General features: G+C 47.6%; 1 pseudogene; it reads left to right on the top strand.

Annotated features, from left to right (window-relative positions):
* Positions 1-13,978, top strand: part of LOC147119677 (uncharacterized) — a 95,813-nt pseudogene extending 81,835 nt beyond the window's left edge.
* Positions 13,979-16,950: the final 2,972 nt, after the last annotated feature.

The following is a 16,950-nucleotide window of genomic DNA, read 5'->3' as shown; positions in this document are numbered from 1 at the left end:
GCCGATTACGGGTGCAGGGAGGTAACGCACTCGCCGGGTGAGCTTCATAAACACCTAGCGTAGGCCGCAAACCCCGATTGAGAACCTTCAGGTTCCCCGTATGCAGCTCCGAGGCTTTTTCCCATATTAGGCCCAGGTTAACGGTGACCACTAGTACGAGAGCAAAATACTGCAGATGTTGGAAATCCGAAATAACAACAGAAAATGCTGGAAAAACTCAGCAGGTCAGGCAACATCCGTGGAGAGAAATTTGAGTTGACGTTTCGGGTTTGACCCTTCTTCAAAACTGGGGAGAAAAGGAACTGGATCGAAGGCAGGGCTGCGATCGGACAAAAGAATAAAAGAACCAAAAGAAGTAAAAGAGATTAGAAGCTAGACGAGATGGTAATAGGCTGGGATTAGGTGTAAAGTATACTGGCAGGGCAAAAGATAGCTGCCAGGTGTGAGAGAGAAACAAAAGGAAAGGGGGGGGGAGGAAAGGAGTGGAAAAATATAAGTAAAAATGAAATAGGGGCCGAGGTTATGATCTGAAATTGTTGAACTCGATATTGAGAGCAGAAGGCTGCAGAGTACCTAATCGGAAGATAAGGTGCTGTTCCTCGAGTTTACGTTGAGCTTCCGTGGAACAGTACAAGAGGCCAAGGACGGTGAGGTCCGAGTGGGAATGGAGCGGTGAATTGAAATGACAGGCGACCGGAAGCTCGGGGTCACCCTTACGGACTGAACGGAGGTGCTCCGCAAAGCGGTCACCAAATCTGCATTTGGTCTCCCCAATGTAGAGGAGACCGCATCGTGAGCAGCGAATACAGTATACTAGATTGCGAGAAGTACAAGTAAATCGCTGTTTCACCTGGAAGGGGTGTTTGGGGCCCTGGACAGTGGGGAGGGGGGAGGTATAGGGGCAGGTGTTACATCTCCTCCGCTTGCACAGGAAGGTGCCAGGCGAAGGGGAAGGGCTGTTTGGGGTGATAGAGCAGTGGACTGGGGTGTCTCGGAGAGGGCGGTCCCTGTGGAATGCTGAAAGGGGAGGGGAGGGGAAGATACGTTTGGTGGTGGGATCACTTTGGAGGTAGCGGAAATGCCGGAGGATGATCCGTTGAATGTGGAGGCTGGTGGGGTGAAAGGTGAAGACAAGGGGAACCCTATCGTGGTTCCGGGAGGGAGGGGACTCGACTTCTCCATCTCCATCTCTGGGGATAGGTTATCGACCAATATTTACGACAAGCCCACTGACTCCCACAGCTACCTGGATGATACTTCCTCCCACCCCGCTTCCTGTAAGGACTCTATTCCATTCTCCCAGTTTCTCCGCCTCCGCCGTATCTGCTCCGACGATGCCGCCTTCCACACCAGTGCTTCAGACAAGTCTTCCTTTTTCCGCAACCGAGGATTCCCCTCTACCGTGGTTGACACTGCCCTCGACCGTGTCAGTTCTATCTCCCGCACCTCTGCCCTCACCCCTGCCCCTCCCTCCCGGAACCACGATAGGGTTCCCCTTGTCCTCACCTTTCACCCCACCAGCCTCCACATTCAACGGATCATCCTCCGGCATTTCCACTACCTCCAAAGTGATCCCACCACCAAACGTATCTTCCCCTCCTCCTCCCCTTTCAGCATTCCGCAGGGACCGCTCTCTCCGAGACACCCCAGTCCACTCCTCTATCACCCCAAACAGCCCTTCCCCTTCGCCTGGCACCTTCCCGTGCAAGCGGAGCAGATGTAACACCTGCCCCTATACCTCCCCCCTCCCCATTGTCCAGGGCCCCAAACACCCCTTCCAGGTGAAACAGCGATTTACTTGTACTTCTCGCAATCTAGTATACTGTATTCGCTGCTCACGATGCGGTCTCCTCTACATTGGGGAGACCAAACGCAGATTGGGTGACCGCTTTGCTGAACACCTCCATTCAGTCCGTAAGGGTGACCCCGAGCTTCCGGTTGCCTGTCATTTTAATTCACCGCTCCATTTCCACTCGGACCTCACCGTCCTTGGCCTCTTGTACTGTTCCACGGAAGCTCAACGTAAACTCGAGGAACAGCACCTCATCTTCCGATTAGGCACTCTGCAGCCTTCCGGTCTCAATATCGAGTTCAACAATTTCAGATCATAACCTCGGCCCCTATTTCATTTTTACTTATATTTTTCCACTCCTTTCCTCCCCCCCCCCTTTCCTTTTGTTTCTCTCTCACACCTGGCAGCTATCTTTTGCCCTGCCAGTACACTTTACACCTAATCCCAGCCTATTACCATCTCGTCTAGCTTCTAATCTCTTTTACTTCTTTTGGTTCTTTTATTCTTTTGTACGATCGCAGCCCTGCCTTCGATCCAGTTCCTTTTCTCTCCAGTTTTGAAGAAGGGTCAAACCCGAAACGTCAACTCAAATTTCTCTCCACGGATGTTGCCTGACCTGCTGAGTTTTTCCAGCATTTTCTGTTGATTTAACGGTGACCATCTTTGTAAAGGAAAGCTGAAGTTTTGTGTGTCACAATTTTGCTTCAGTGAGCGGTATAGCACATGCGCGGCCATGTTTGCAAAGTAACCATTGGTGGGCGAGGCTTCAGGGTCCCAGTGAGTGTAGAACTGAACCCAGCCAGAGTCAGCACCTTCAGGGGAGGAGGGAGGGGAACCAGTGAGTGTAGAACTGAACCCGGCCAGAGTCAGCCGCTTCAGGGGAGGAGAGGGAGGGGAACTAGTGAGGGAACTGAACCCAGCCAGAGTCAGTACCTTCAGGGGAGGAGAGAGAGGGGAACCAGTGAGTGTAGAACTGAACCCAGCCAGAGTCGGCACCTTCAGGGGAGGAGAGGGAGCGGAACCAGTGAGTGTGGAACTGAACCCAGTCAGAATCTGCACCTTCAGGGGAGGAGGGGGGAACCAGTGAGTGAACTGAACCCAGCCAGAGTCAGCACATTCAGGGGAGGAGAGGGAGGTGAACCAGTGAGTGAACTGAACCCAGCCAGAGTCAGCAGCTTCAGGGGAGGAGGGAGGGGAACCAATGAATGTAGAACTGAACCCAACCAGAGTCAGCACCTTCAGGGGAGGAGAGGGAGGGGAACCAGCGAGGGAACTGAACACAGCCAGGGCCAGCTCCTTCAGGGGAGGAGAGGGTGGGGAGCCAGTTAGTGTGGAACTGAACATAGCCAGAGTCAGCACCTTCAGAGGAGGAGTCATAGAGTCTTAATGACACAGAGGAGGTCATTTGGCCCATCGAGTCCTTGCCGGCTTTCTGTACAGCAGTCCATTCAGCCCCATTCCCCCGCTTGAACGTCGTAGCCCTGCAAGTTTATTTCCCTCGAGTGCCTATCCAGTCTCCCCTTGTAAACATTGAGTGTCTCCGCTTCCACCACTTCCATCGGCAGCGAATTCCAGGCCCTCGCCACTCCCTGCATAAAAACGTTTTTCCTCACATCTCCCTTGTATCTCTTGCCCAAAACCTTAAATCTGTGTCCTTCTAGTCCCTGTAGCATCAACTAGTGGGAGCAGCCTTTCCCCGTCTCGCCTATCCAAACCCATCATAATCTTGTACACCTCTATCAAATCACCCTTAACCTACTTTGCTCAAATGAAAACAAATCCAGCTTCTCCAACCTGTCCTTGTAACTAAGATCCTCCAACCCCAGAACCATTCTGGTAAAACACCTCTGCACCCTCTCATGTGCCTTCACATCCTTCCTAAAGTGTGGTGACCAGAACTGGACGCAATACTCCAGTTGTGGCCTAATCAGCGCTTTATAAAGGTTCAGCATAACTTCTGTACTTTTGTACTCAATACCTCTATTTATTAAGCCCGACATCCCATATGCTTTGTTAACCACTCTCTCAATATGTCCTGCCACCTTCAGGGACCTATGCACATTAACTCCCAGGTCCCTCTGTCCCTGCACACTCTTTAAAACTGTGCCATTAAGTGTATATTGCCTCTCCCTGTTCCTTCTGCCAAAATGCATCACCTCACACTTCTCTGTATTAAATTCCATCTACCACTTGTCTGCCCATTCTGCGAGCCTTTCTATGTCCTGTTGCAGTCGATTGGTATCATCCTCACTTTGCCAGACCCCCCCAGGCCAGAACTGGATGAAAGGTCATCGACCTGAAACGTTTACTCTGTTTCTCTCTTCACAAATGCTGCCTGATCTGCTGAGTGTCTCCAGCATTTTCTGTTTTTATTTCAGATATCCAGCATCTGCAGTATTTTCTTTTCGTATTAGTGTAGAACTGAACCTAGCCAGAGTCAGCACCTTCAGGGGAGCAGAGAGAGAGGAGAACCAGAGAGTGTAGAACTGAACCCAGCCAGAGTCAGCGCCATAAAGGGAGGAGAGGGAGGGCAACCAGTGAGTGTAGAACTGAACCCAGGCAGAGTCAGCACCATCAGGGGTGGAGAGAGAGGGGAATCAGTGACGGTATAACTGAACCCAGCCAGAGTCAGCACCTTCAGGGGAGGAGAGGAAGGGGATCCAGTGACTGTAGAACTGAGCCCAGCCAGAGTCAGCACCTTCAGGGGAGGAACATAAGATAAGAACATAAGAAGTAGGAGCAGGAGTAGGCCATACTGACCCTCGGGCCTGCTCCGCCATTCAAAAGGATCATGGCTGATCCGACCCTAGACTCACGTCTACTTCCCTGCCCGCTCCCCATAACCCTTAATTCCCTTATCAGCTAGGAAACTGTCTATCTCCGTTTTAAATTTATTTAATGTTGCAGCTTCCACAGTTCTCTGAGGTAGCAAATTCCATCGATTTACTACCCTCTGAGTGAAGAAGTTTCTCCTCATCTCAGTTTTGAAACGGCAGCCCTTTATTCTAAGATTATGCCCCCCTAGTTCCAGTCTCACCCATCAGTGGAAACATCCTCCCCGCATCCACCCGATCAAGCCCCCTCGCAATCTTATATGTTTCGATAAGATCGCCTCTCATTCTTCTGAATTCCTCATAAGTCAACCCCCTCATCTCTGGAATTAGCTGAGTGAACCTTCTCTGAACTGCCTCGAGAGCAAGTATATCTTTTCTTAAATATGGAAACCAAAACTACGCAGTATTCCAGGTGTGGCCTCACCAGTACCCTGTATAACTGAAGCCAGACTTCCCTGCTTTTATACTCCATCCCCCTTGCAATAAAAGCCAAGATTCCATTGGCCTTCCTGATCACCTGCTGCACCTGCATACTAACCTTCTGTGTTTCATGCACCAGGACCCCCAGATCCGTTTGTACTGCAGCACTTTGCAGTTTCTTTCCATTTAGATAATAACTTGCTCTTTGATTTTTTCTGCCAAAGTGCATAACCTCACACTTTCCAACATTATATTCCATCTGCCAAATTTTTGCCCACTCACTTAGCCTGTCTATGTCCTTTTGCAGGTTTTTTATGCCCTCCTCACTCACTGCTTTCCCTCCCATCTTTGTATCGTCGGCAAACTTGGATACGTTGCACTTGGTCCCCTCCTCCAAATCGTTAATATAGATTGTAAAGAGTTGGGGTCCCAGTACTGACCCCTGCGGAACACCACTAGTTACTGATTGCCAGCCCGAGAATGAAACATTTATCCCAACTCTCTTTTCTGTTAGATAGCCAATCTTCCACCCATGCCAGTATATTACCCCCAATCCTGTGATTTTTTATCTTGTGCAGTAATCTTTTGTGTGGCATCTTGTCAAATGCCTTTTGGAAGTCCAAATACACCACATCCACTGGTTCCCCTTTATCCATCCTGTTTGTTACGTCCTCAAAGAATTCGAGCAAATTTGTCAAGCATGATTTCCCTTTCATAAAACCATGCTGACTCTGTCCGATTAAATTATGCTGTCCTGTTACTGCTTCCTTAATAATGGACTCCAACATTTTACCAACCACAGATGTTAGGCTAACTGGTCTATAGTTTCCAGCCTTTTGTCTACCTCCCTTTTTAAATAAGGGCGTTACATTAGCAGTTTTCCAATCTGCTGGGACCTTTCCTGAATCCAGGGAGTTTTGGAAAATTCCCAACAATGCATCTGCAATCCCTACCGCTACTTCTCTCAAGACCCTAGGATGTAAGCCATCAGGTCCAGGGGATTTATCCGCCGTAAGTCCCATTATCTTACCGAGTACCATCTCCTTAGTGATTTTAATCATGTTTAGCTCCTCCCCTCCTATAGCCTCCTGTTTGTCCAGTGTTGGGATATTTTTAATGTCCTCTACTGTAAAGACTGAAACAAAATATTTGTTCAGCGTAATTGCCATCTCCATGTTCCCCACTACTAATTTCCCGGTGTCGTCCTCTAAGGGACCAACATTCTCTTTAGCCACCCTTTTTCTTTTTATATAACTGTAGAAACTCTTGCTATCTGTTTTTATATTTTTTGCTAGTTTACTTTCATAATCTATCTTCCCTTTCTTAATTAATCTTTTAGTTATTCTTTGCTGGCTTTTAAATGCTTCCCAATCTTTTATCCTCCCACTAGATTTGGCTACTTTATATGCCCGTGTTTTTAGTCGGATACTATCCTTTATTACTTTATTTGCCACGGATGGCTGTCTTTTCTTTTACGCCCCTTTTTATTCAGTGGAATATATTTTTCTGAATGTTGTGAAATATCTCCTTGAATGTACACCACTGCTCCTGTACCACCTTACACCTTAATCTATTTCCCAGTCCACTTTAGTCAACTCTGCTCTCATACCTTCATAGTCTCCTTTATTTAAGCTTAGTACGCTGATTTGAGATCCAACTCTCTCACCCTCCAACTGAATTTGGAACTCAACCATGTTATGGTCACTCATTCCAAGGGGAACCTTTACTAGGACATTTTTTATTAATCCTGTTTCATTACACAGGACCAGATCTAAGATTGCCTGCCCCCTGGTTGGTTCAGTAACATACTGCTCAAGGAACCCGTCCCTAATGCACTCTATGAACTCTTCCTCAAGGCTGCCCTGCCCAATTTGATTTGTCCAGTCAATATGAAAGTTAAAATCTCCCATGATTATATCTGTTCCCTTATTACAAGCCCCAACTATTTCTTGATTTATACTCCTACCAATAGAGTTGCAACTGTTAGGAGGCCTATAGACTACGCCCACCAGTGACTTTTCCCCCTTATTATTCCTGATCTCCACCCAAACTGTTTCACTTTCCTGATCCTTTGACCCAATATCATTTCTCACTATTGCAGTGATTCCATCCGTTATTAACATAGCCACCCCACCTCACTTTCCTTCCTGCCTGTCCTTCCTAATAGTCAAATACCCCTGGATGTTTAGTTCCCAGTCATGGTCACCTCGCAGCCATGTTTCTGTAAAGGCCACCCGATCATACCCATATGTAGTTATTTGTACCGTCAACTCATCTATTTTGTTACAAATGCGTGCATTCAGATAAAGAACTTTTAAATATGTTTTGTGACAATTTATTCCTGCTTTTACCCTCTTTACTATTTTACCTTTATATATTCTGTCCCTTCCTGACACGCTCTGGTTTTTAATTTCCCCACTGCTACTTTCCTCTATTGCCTTCTCCGCTGACATTTTTATTTTTTGCTCTCTTGAATCCTCCCCCCCGACGAATTAGTTTAAAGCTCTCTCTACAGCCCTAGTTATTCGATTTGCCAGGATTCTAGTCCCAGCACTGGCCAAGTGAAGTTCGTCCCAACGGAACAGCTCTCTCCTGTCCCAGTACTAGTGCCAGTGTCCCAAGAAGCAAAACCCATTTCTACCACACCAGTCTTTCAGCCACGCATTTAACTCTCTGATTTTATTTACCCTAGCCAAATTTGCTCGTGGCTCAGGTAGTAATCCAGAGATTATTACCCTTGTGGTTCTGCTTTTTAATTTGGCCCCTAGCTGCTCATACTCCCTTAGCAGAACCTCTTTCCTTATCTATCTATGTCGTTGGTACCAACATGGACCACGACAACTGGATCCTCCCCCTCCCACTCCAAGTTTCTCTCCAGCCCAGAGGAGATGTCCTTAACCCTGGCACCGGGCAGGCAACACAACCTTCGGGACTCTCGCTCTTGGCTGCAAAGAACCCTATCTATCCCCCTTATGATACTATCCCCTACCACTACAACATTTCTTTTTACTCCCCCCACTTGAATCGCCACCTGTTCCACGGTGCTGTGGCCAGGTTGCTCATCCTCCCTGCAGTCCCTGCTCCTGTCCTCACAGGGAGTAAGAGCCTCGAACCTGTTGGACAAGAGCAAGGGCTGCGGCTCCTCCAACACTACCTCCTGGAGCCCCGTACCTGCCTCACTCATAGTCACACCCTCCTGTCCCTGACCACGGACTACATCTGAATTAGTTAATCTAATTGGTGTGACTACTTCTTGGAACACAGAGTCCAGGTAACTCTCCCCCTCCCTGATGTGTCGCAGTGTTTGAAGCTTGGACTCCAGCTCATCAACACGGAGCCAGAATTCCTCGAGCAGCCAACACTTACTGCAAATGTGATCACCATGAGCATCAATGGTGTCCACCAGCTCCCACACATTGCAGCAGTAACACATCACCTGCTCTCCCATTCTATGTAATTAATTAAATTTATCAATATTATTTTTAAATACCCTCTGCCCTGATTCTAGATGATGCATATCACACCTTAGAAACTATAAACCGCAGAGTTTAAGTTTAAAAAGAGAGAAATACTCACCAAACAATCACTTACCTGCTTTCTGGTGACGTCGCACTTCGATTATTTTTTACTGCTCTCCTTCCCTCTGAGTTCCGAGTTCGGAGACTGGTACGCCTTACCTGGTCTCTGGAGCCTTTTTATAGCCCCGCTGCCACCGCTGAATTCCTGCCGACGCTCTGAGGCCTTACCTGATTTCTGGAGCCTTTTATAGCCTTTTAAAGAGAGGGAGGGGAACCAGTGAGTGAACTGAACCCAGCCAGAGTCAGCACCTTCAGGGGAGGAGAGGGAGGGGAACCAGTGAGTGTAGAACTGAACCCAGCCAGAGTCAGCACTTTCAGGGGAGGAGAGGGAGGGGAACCAGTGAGTGTAGAACTGAACCCAGCCAGAGTCAGCACCTTCAGGGGAGGAGAGAGAGGGGAACCAGTAGGTGTAGAACTGAACCCAGCCAGAGTCAGCACCTTCAGGGGAGGAGAGGGAGGGGAACCAGTTAGTGTGGAACTGAACATAGCCAGAGTCAGCACCTTCAGAGGAGGAGTCATAGAGTCTTAATGACACAGAGGAGGTCATTTGGCCCATCGAGTCCGGGCCGGCTCTCTGTACAGCAATCCAGTCAGTCCCATTCCCCCGCTCGAACCCCATAGCCCTGCAAGTTTATTTCCCTCAAATGCCTATCCAGTCCCCCCTTGTAAACATTGAGTGTCTCCGCTTCCACCACTTACGTCGGAAGCGAATTCCAGGCCCTCACCACTCCCTGCATAAAAAGGTTTTTCCTCACATCCCCCTGTAGCTCTTGCCCAAAACCTTGAATCTGTGGCCCCTAGTCCTTGTAGCATCAACTAGTGGGAACAGCCTTTCCCTGTCTAGCCTATCCAAACCCATCATAATGTTGTACACCTCTATCAAATCACCCTCAACCTCTGCCCTAATGAAAACAAATCCAGCTGCTGCAACCTGTCCTTGTAACTAAGATCCTCCAACCCTGGAACCATTCTGGTAAATCTCCTCTGCACCCTCTCAAGTGCCTTTACATCCTTCCTAAAGTGTGGTGACCAGAACTGGAGGCAATACTCCAGTTGTGGCCTAATCAGCGCTTTATAAAGGTTCAGCATAACTTCTCTACTTTTGTACTCAATACCTCTATTTATTAAGCCCAACACCCCAATGCTTTGTTAACACTCTCTCAATATGTCCTGCCGCCTTCAGGGATCTATGCACATAAACTCCCAGGTCCCTCTGTCCCTGCACACTGTTTAAAACTGTGCCATTAAGTGTATATTGCCTCTCCCTGATCCTTCTGCCAAAATGCATCACCTCACACTTCTCTGTATTAAATTCCATCTACCACTTGTCTGCCCATTCTGCGAGTCTTTCTATGTCCTGTTGCAGTCGATTGATATCATCCTCACTTTGCCAGACCCCCTCAGGTCAGAATTGGATGAAAGGTCATCGACCTGAAACGTTTACTCTGTTTCTCTCTTCACAGATGCTGCCTGATCTGCTGAGTGTCTCCAGCATTTTCTGTTTTTATTTCAGATATCCAGCATCTGCAGTATTTTCTTTTTGTATTAGTGTAGAACTGAACCCAGCCAGAGTCTGCACCTTAACGGGAGGAGAGGAAGGGGAACCAGTGAGTGAACTGAACCCAGCCAGAGTCAGCACCTTCAGGGGAGGAGAGGGAGGGGAACCAGTGAGTGAACTGAACCCAGCCAGAGGCAGCACCTTCAGGGGAGGAGAGGGAGGGGTACCAGTGAGTGAACTGAACCCAGCCAGAGTCAGCACCTTCAGGGGAGGAGAGGGCGGGGAACCACTGAGTGTAGAACTGAACCCAGCCAGAGTCAGCACCTTTAGGGGAGGAGAGGGAGGGGAACCAGTAAGTTAACTGAACCCAGCCAGTGTCAGCACCTTCAGGGGAGGAGAGGGAGGGGAACTTGTGAGTGTGGAACTGAACCCAGCCAGTGTCAGCACCTTCAGGGGATGCGAGGGTGAACCAGTGAGTGTAGAACTGAACCCAACCAGAGTCAGCACATTCAAGCGAGGAGAGGGAGGGGAACCAGTGAGTGTCGAACTGAACATAGCCAGACTCAGCACCTTCAGAGGAGGAATCATCGAGTCTTAATGACACAGAGGAGGTCATTTGGCCCATCGAGTCCGTGCCGGCTCTCTGTACAGCAATCCAGTCATTCGCATTACCCCGCTCGAACCCCGTAGCCCTGCAAGTTTATTTCCCTGAAATGCCTATCCAGTCTCCCCTTGTAAACATTGAGTGTCTCCGCTTCCACCACTTACGTCGGCAGCGAATTCCAGGCACTCGCAACTCCCTGCATAAAAAGGTTTTTCCTCACATCTCCCTTGTATCTCTTGCCCAAAACCTTAAATCGATGTCCCCCTAGTCCTTGTAGCATCAACTAGTGGGAACAGCCTTTCCCTGTCTAGCCTATCCAAAAACCCATCATAATGTTGTACACCTCTATCAAATCACCCTCAACCTCCTTTGCCCTAATGAAAACAAATCCAGCTGCTCCAACCTGTCCTTGCAACTAAGATCCTCCAACCCTGGAACCATTCTGGTAAATCTCCTCTGCACCCTCTCAAGGGCCTTCACATCCTTCCTAAAGTGTGGTGACCAGAACTGGACGCAATACTCCAGTTGTGGCCTAATCAGCTCTTTATTAAGGTTCAGCATAACTTCTCTACTTTTGTACTCAATACCTCTATTTATTAAGCCCAACATCCCATAGGCTTTGTTAACCACTCTCTCAATATGTCCTGCCACCTTCAGGGACCTATGCACATTAACTCCCAGGTCCCTCTGCCCCTGCACACTCTTTGAAACTGTGCCATTAAGTGTATATTGCCTCTCCCTGTTCCTTCTGCCAAAATGCATCACCTCACACTTCTCTGTATTAAATTTCATCTACCACTTGTCTGCCCATTCTGCAAGCCTTTCTATGCCCTGATGCAGTCGATTGGTATCATCCTTACTTTACCAGACCCCCCCCCCCAGGTCAGAACTGGATGAAAGGTCATCGACCTGAAACGTTTATGCTGCTTGATCTGCTGATTGTCTGCAGCATTTTCTGTTTATTATTTCAGATTTCCAGCATCTGCAGTATTTTCTTTTTGTATTTGTGTGGAACTGAACCTAGGCAGACTCAGCACCTTCAGGGGAGGAGAGAGAGGAGAACCAGTGAGCGTAGAACTGAACCCAGCCAGAGTCAGCACCATAAAGGGAGGAGAGGGAGGGGAACCAGTGATTGTAGAACTGATCCCAGGCAGAGACAGCACCTTCAGTGGAGGAGAGGGAGGGGAACCAGTGAGTGAGCGGAACCCAGGCAGAGTCAGCACCTTCAGGGGAGGAGAGGGAGGGGAACCAGTGAGTGAACTGAACCCAGGCGGAGTCAGCACCTTCAGGGATCGAGAGAGAGGGGAACCAGAGAATGTAGAACTGAACTCAGCCAGAGTCAACACCCTCAGGGGAGGTCAGGAAGGGGAACCAGTGACTGTAGAACTGAACCCAGCCAGAGTCAGCACCTTCAGGGGAGAAAGAGGGGAACCAGTGAGTGTAGAACTGAACCCAGCCAGAGTCAGCACCTTCAGGGGAGGAGAGGGAGTGAAACCAGTGAGCATAGAAATGAACCCAGCCAGGGTCAGCACCTTCAGGGGAGGAGAACCAGTGAGTGCCAATGGTAGGGGAGAAAACTGGGAGCAGAAGACAAGCTGTGTTCAGATGTGCGATAATTTTGGATTTTAACGCAGGGCAGAGGGACAATGTGCGGGAGGGGGATTTGCAGCTTTGGGGGAACAAGAGAGGAAAGAATGTTCCAATGAAACTAGAATTTTCTTCTCTGAATTTCTATCCTGTATTTACAGTCATGAGTGTTGTAAACTCCTTTTACAGGGTATTAGAAGGGGTGGATTTGCAGACGAGAAACACAAACTAACCATCACGTCAAGATCTGACAGTCACTCGATTCATCAGGGCCAGAATATCATCGGCCTTTGAATGTGGAAGGAGAAATGTTTCTGTTCTGTCTGTGAGAAAAGATTTCAAACATCAGTGTGACTGGAAAAGCATCGAGACGCACACGCCCGAGTGAGAGTGTTCCAGTGCACTGCCTGTGGAAAGAGCTTTAACAAGTTGCACAGCCTAAAAAAACATCGCTCCATTCATAGCGGGGAGAAACCGTACATGTGTTTTATGTGTGGACGAGGCTTCAACTGATCGTCCAACCTGGAGAGACACAAGGACACCCGCACCACGGAGAAACCTTGGAAATGTGGGGATTGTGGGAAGGGATTCAATTACCCGTCTGAGCTGGCAATTCATCGGCGCAGCCACACCGGGGAGAGGCCGTACATCTGCTCTGAGTGTGGGAAGGGATTCACTTGTTCATCCAACTTTCTAACTCACCAGCGAGTACACACTGGGGAGAGACCGTTCACCTGCTTTGAGTGTGGCAAGGGATTCACTTTGTCATCCTGCCTGCTGACACACCAGCGAGTTCGCACTGGGGAGAAGCCGTTCACCTGCTCCGTGTGTGGGAAGGGATTCAATAATTCATCCCACCATCTGAGACACCAGCGAGTTCACACTGGGGAGAGGCAGTTCACCTGCTCTGAGTGTGGGAAGGGATTCACTCAGTCATCCAACCTGCTGAAACACCAGCGAGTTCACACTGGGGAGAGTCCGTTCACTTGCTCCGTGTGTGGGAAGGGATTCAATAACTCATCCCACCATCGGAGACACCAGCGAGTTCACACCGGGGAGAGGCCGGTCACCTGCTCTGTCTGTGGGAAGGGGTTCACTCTTTCATCCAGCCTGCTGAAACACCAGAGAGTCCACACTGGGGAGAGAACGTTCACCTGCTCCATGTGGAAATGGATTCACTCGGTCATCCCACCTGCTGAGACACCAGCGAGTTCACTCTGGGGAGAGGCCGTTCACCTGCTCTGTCTGTGGGAAGAGATTCACTCAGTCTTCCAACCTTCTGACACACCAGCGAGTTCACTCTGGGGAGAGGCCGTTCACCTGCTATGTCTGTGGGAAAAGATTCACTCAGTCATCCAACCTTCTGACACACCAGCGAGTTCACTTTGGGGAGAGGCCGTTCACCTGCTCTGTCTGTGGGAAGGGATTCACTTGTTCATCCCACCAGTGACACCAGCGAGTTCACTCTGGGGAGAGGCCGTTCACCTGCTCTAAGTATGGGAAGGAATTAACTTGTTCATCCCACCTGCTGAGACACCAGCGTGTTCACAAGTGACTGCAGGGGTTGGATTCTGCTGTTTATTGCTGATGTTAATCACATCCCGACTGAATCATGTTCATTCTGACATTTGGAGTTTGTTTCTGCTGATGTTAATAACCCCTGTAACTGGGCCGGAGTTTAATATTTTGATATTTTAAATAACACAGTATGTCGATATTTGATGTCTCCAAGATAAGAGGAGACTAACTGATGTCCTGTTACTGACTGCTCCATTTTTGAGCCTTTTCTCCTTTCGAACTCGAGATTATTTCAGTTCGCATACCTTCGGTTACTGTCATGGACAAGTCCCAGCTCCCCATACCTTCCAGAGTGCGTCTCCTACCGTTGGTATCCAGGGAAGGTCTCGGTAACATTCGTCGGTTCACCAAACACAAAACCCAGTCTGTTAATCACTTTCAGCTACTGGACTTAGCGTGTGTCCCACAGCATCTCTCTCACCTTCGATGTGTGAATAGAGCATCACGCCTGCAAACCTGCTTTCAATTTGAATTTGAATCCACTCAGCAAGTGTATTTAAAAAAAATACGTACAAGTAAACAGATCACATCAAATAATTGGCAAAGATTTAGAGTCAACAAGATGAACAAGTGAACATATCATGGCCCAATACCCCAGCTCTATATTCACAGGAGAAAGTCTGTTATCTAACTCTTCGAGTGGACAGAGTAGAGAAAGATCCCGACTCTAAGAACATCTCGATTCTGTTGTAAATATCTTTCAAATCCTGACTGGTCCAATCTGTCGGTTTCCTTTCAATTGAAATGAATGGAAGATGAGAGGGGTTTTGGCATATGGACCTCGGTTAATTCAGCTTCTGAAAGGTGTCCATGTTTAGTTCATTCGATATCGGGGAAAATGTGGTTGGTATCATTAGAGAGAGAGAGAGATTTCACTGAGCAACAGCTGGTGTTTGCAACCAACTGGTCTTGGACATTTTCATCATAGAATGTTTCGATCAGAAATATGATGTTGGGATAAGAAAAATCTGGAGACTAGTGGTTTGTGCTGCCCCAGGAAAGCCACAGTGTTTTTACCTGCTTCTAACGTTGTTGATGTGTGTTGAAGAAAATGCAGACTTGTGTCTCTGGACTGTGCAGTAGCCAGAGACGACCATATTAGGCAATGCCAGCTCCAGTTTGAAAAGAGGTTGATGGCAGAGCAAGAGATCCAGCAGTTTTAAGAATTTATCTCCCGTTATCGGCAGACATCGTATATTGCAGTTATTGGGTTAAATTATTGGGATCGATTGTTATAGAATTGAATTGTTATAGAATGGAAAAGTAGTGAAGTTATGCTAAACTTGTATCGAACCTTGGTTAGACCACACTTGGAGCACTGCGTACAATTCTGGTCGTCATATTATAAAAAGGATATAGAGGCACTGGAGAGCGTGCAGAGAAGATTTACAAGGATGATACCAGAAATGAGAGGTTATACTTGTCTGGAAAGGATGGGCAGGCTGGGTCTCTTTTCTCTTGGAAAAAAGAAGGCTGAGTGTTGACCTAATAGAGGTCATTAAAATTATGAAAGGTTTTGATAGAGTAGATACAGAGAGAGTGTTTCCACTTGTGTTGAAGAGCATAACTAGAGGCCATCAATATAAGATAGTCACCAAGAAATCAAATAAGGAATTCAGGAGAAACTTCTTTACCCAGAGAGTGGGGAGAATGTGGAACTCGCTACCACAGGGAGTGGTTGAAGCGAATAGTATAGATACATTTAAGGGGAGGCTAGACAAGCATATGAGGGAGAAGGGAATAGAGGGTTATGCTGATAGAGTTAGATGGGGAAAGACGGGAGGAGGCTCGAGTGGAGCATAAACGCCGGCATGGACTGGTTGGGCCGAATGGTGTTTCTGTGCCGTATATCCTGTGTAATCCTATTTTCCAAGACACATTGCTCGAAGGGGAAGATAAATGACTCGCATCCAAACGCAATTGTTACTTTTGTCTTCTTTGTAAAATCACAAAGTCTGGGCATAATTTGTTTGTGAAATTTAAATTGATGATATGGACTAGAAGTAATTGAATCAGGAAATGTATTATACAATGATGTGCATTTTGAAATTGTTAATTGAAGTGTTAAACATGAGCTTGAATCTGTCAACTAGATTATGTTGTTAGGATAAAATTTGGTTTAAGGGATATAAAGGGGTCCTCAATATTCGACCGGTATAAAACTATCTGAAAGGTACCATTTAGTCTTGTTAGCTGGGAAACGAAACGCAAAGCATCATAGAATACTTGGCTATATTAACCCTTTTTAGACTAACATAAATAAAATTTAGCTGACCAAAGGCATTCTGAAATGTTGCTTGTTATTATAACCTGGAAACTGTTTAGAAAGAGCCTGTTCTTGGAAGAGATAAGAGTACAAAGGCATGACTAAGAAGTAGCAGCAAATAAGGCCTTGAAGAAGTAGTCAGCCAGCTGCATAATTCAATGTGGTTTTGTATCCAGCTAGCCATGTCTCTGCTGGAAAATACTTTCCCATACAGATAACAAAAGTAAGAGATAGCTCATGAATATGAAGCCTCCTACAGTCGACAAGCTTTTTACTGATGTATTCAGGGGGTATGAGAGTTTGAAGGACAGGCTTAATAGTTGATTGATTAGCCATGTAAACCAATGAAGTATCAATATTCCCATGTATACACCCCATTAGTAATAAGTGGGTGTTGTCTAATAAACTATAAACTAAGCTGTATTGTCACTTTTCCTCTGAGAACGGTGCCTCCACCTGGGGTTGGCTGAGGTGGTTCACCCGTGTGCACTCGTAATAAACTATTGATCTGGGTAACACCTGAGTCTGTTAGATCTGTTTTACCATTCAGATTTTCCTCGCTTACAGCTTGGTGTCAGAAGTGGGATACCACCGGATTGCTGATCGATCTTCCGCAACGACATACACGGAGGGGGTGGGTAGCAACATTCACCCTTAACGTGTCCGCGGGGCAGATCGGGGTAGCGGTGTTATAAAGAACAGCGAGTTAAGGAGCAACAGGCTTCAGGTGTGGACCAATAGGACGAGTTTTAGGGTACAAACAGACCCGAGGAGTTTAGAAACTCTCGGGTTG

This window comes from Somniosus microcephalus, chromosome 4 (genome assembly GCF_052327205.1).
Source record: "Somniosus microcephalus isolate GS21.2 chromosome 4, FLI_Smic_1.0, whole genome shotgun sequence".
NCBI classification, from domain to species: Eukaryota; Metazoa; Chordata; class Chondrichthyes; order Squaliformes; family Somniosidae; genus Somniosus; species Somniosus microcephalus.
This window is presented reverse-complemented; position numbering and strand designations above follow the sequence as displayed.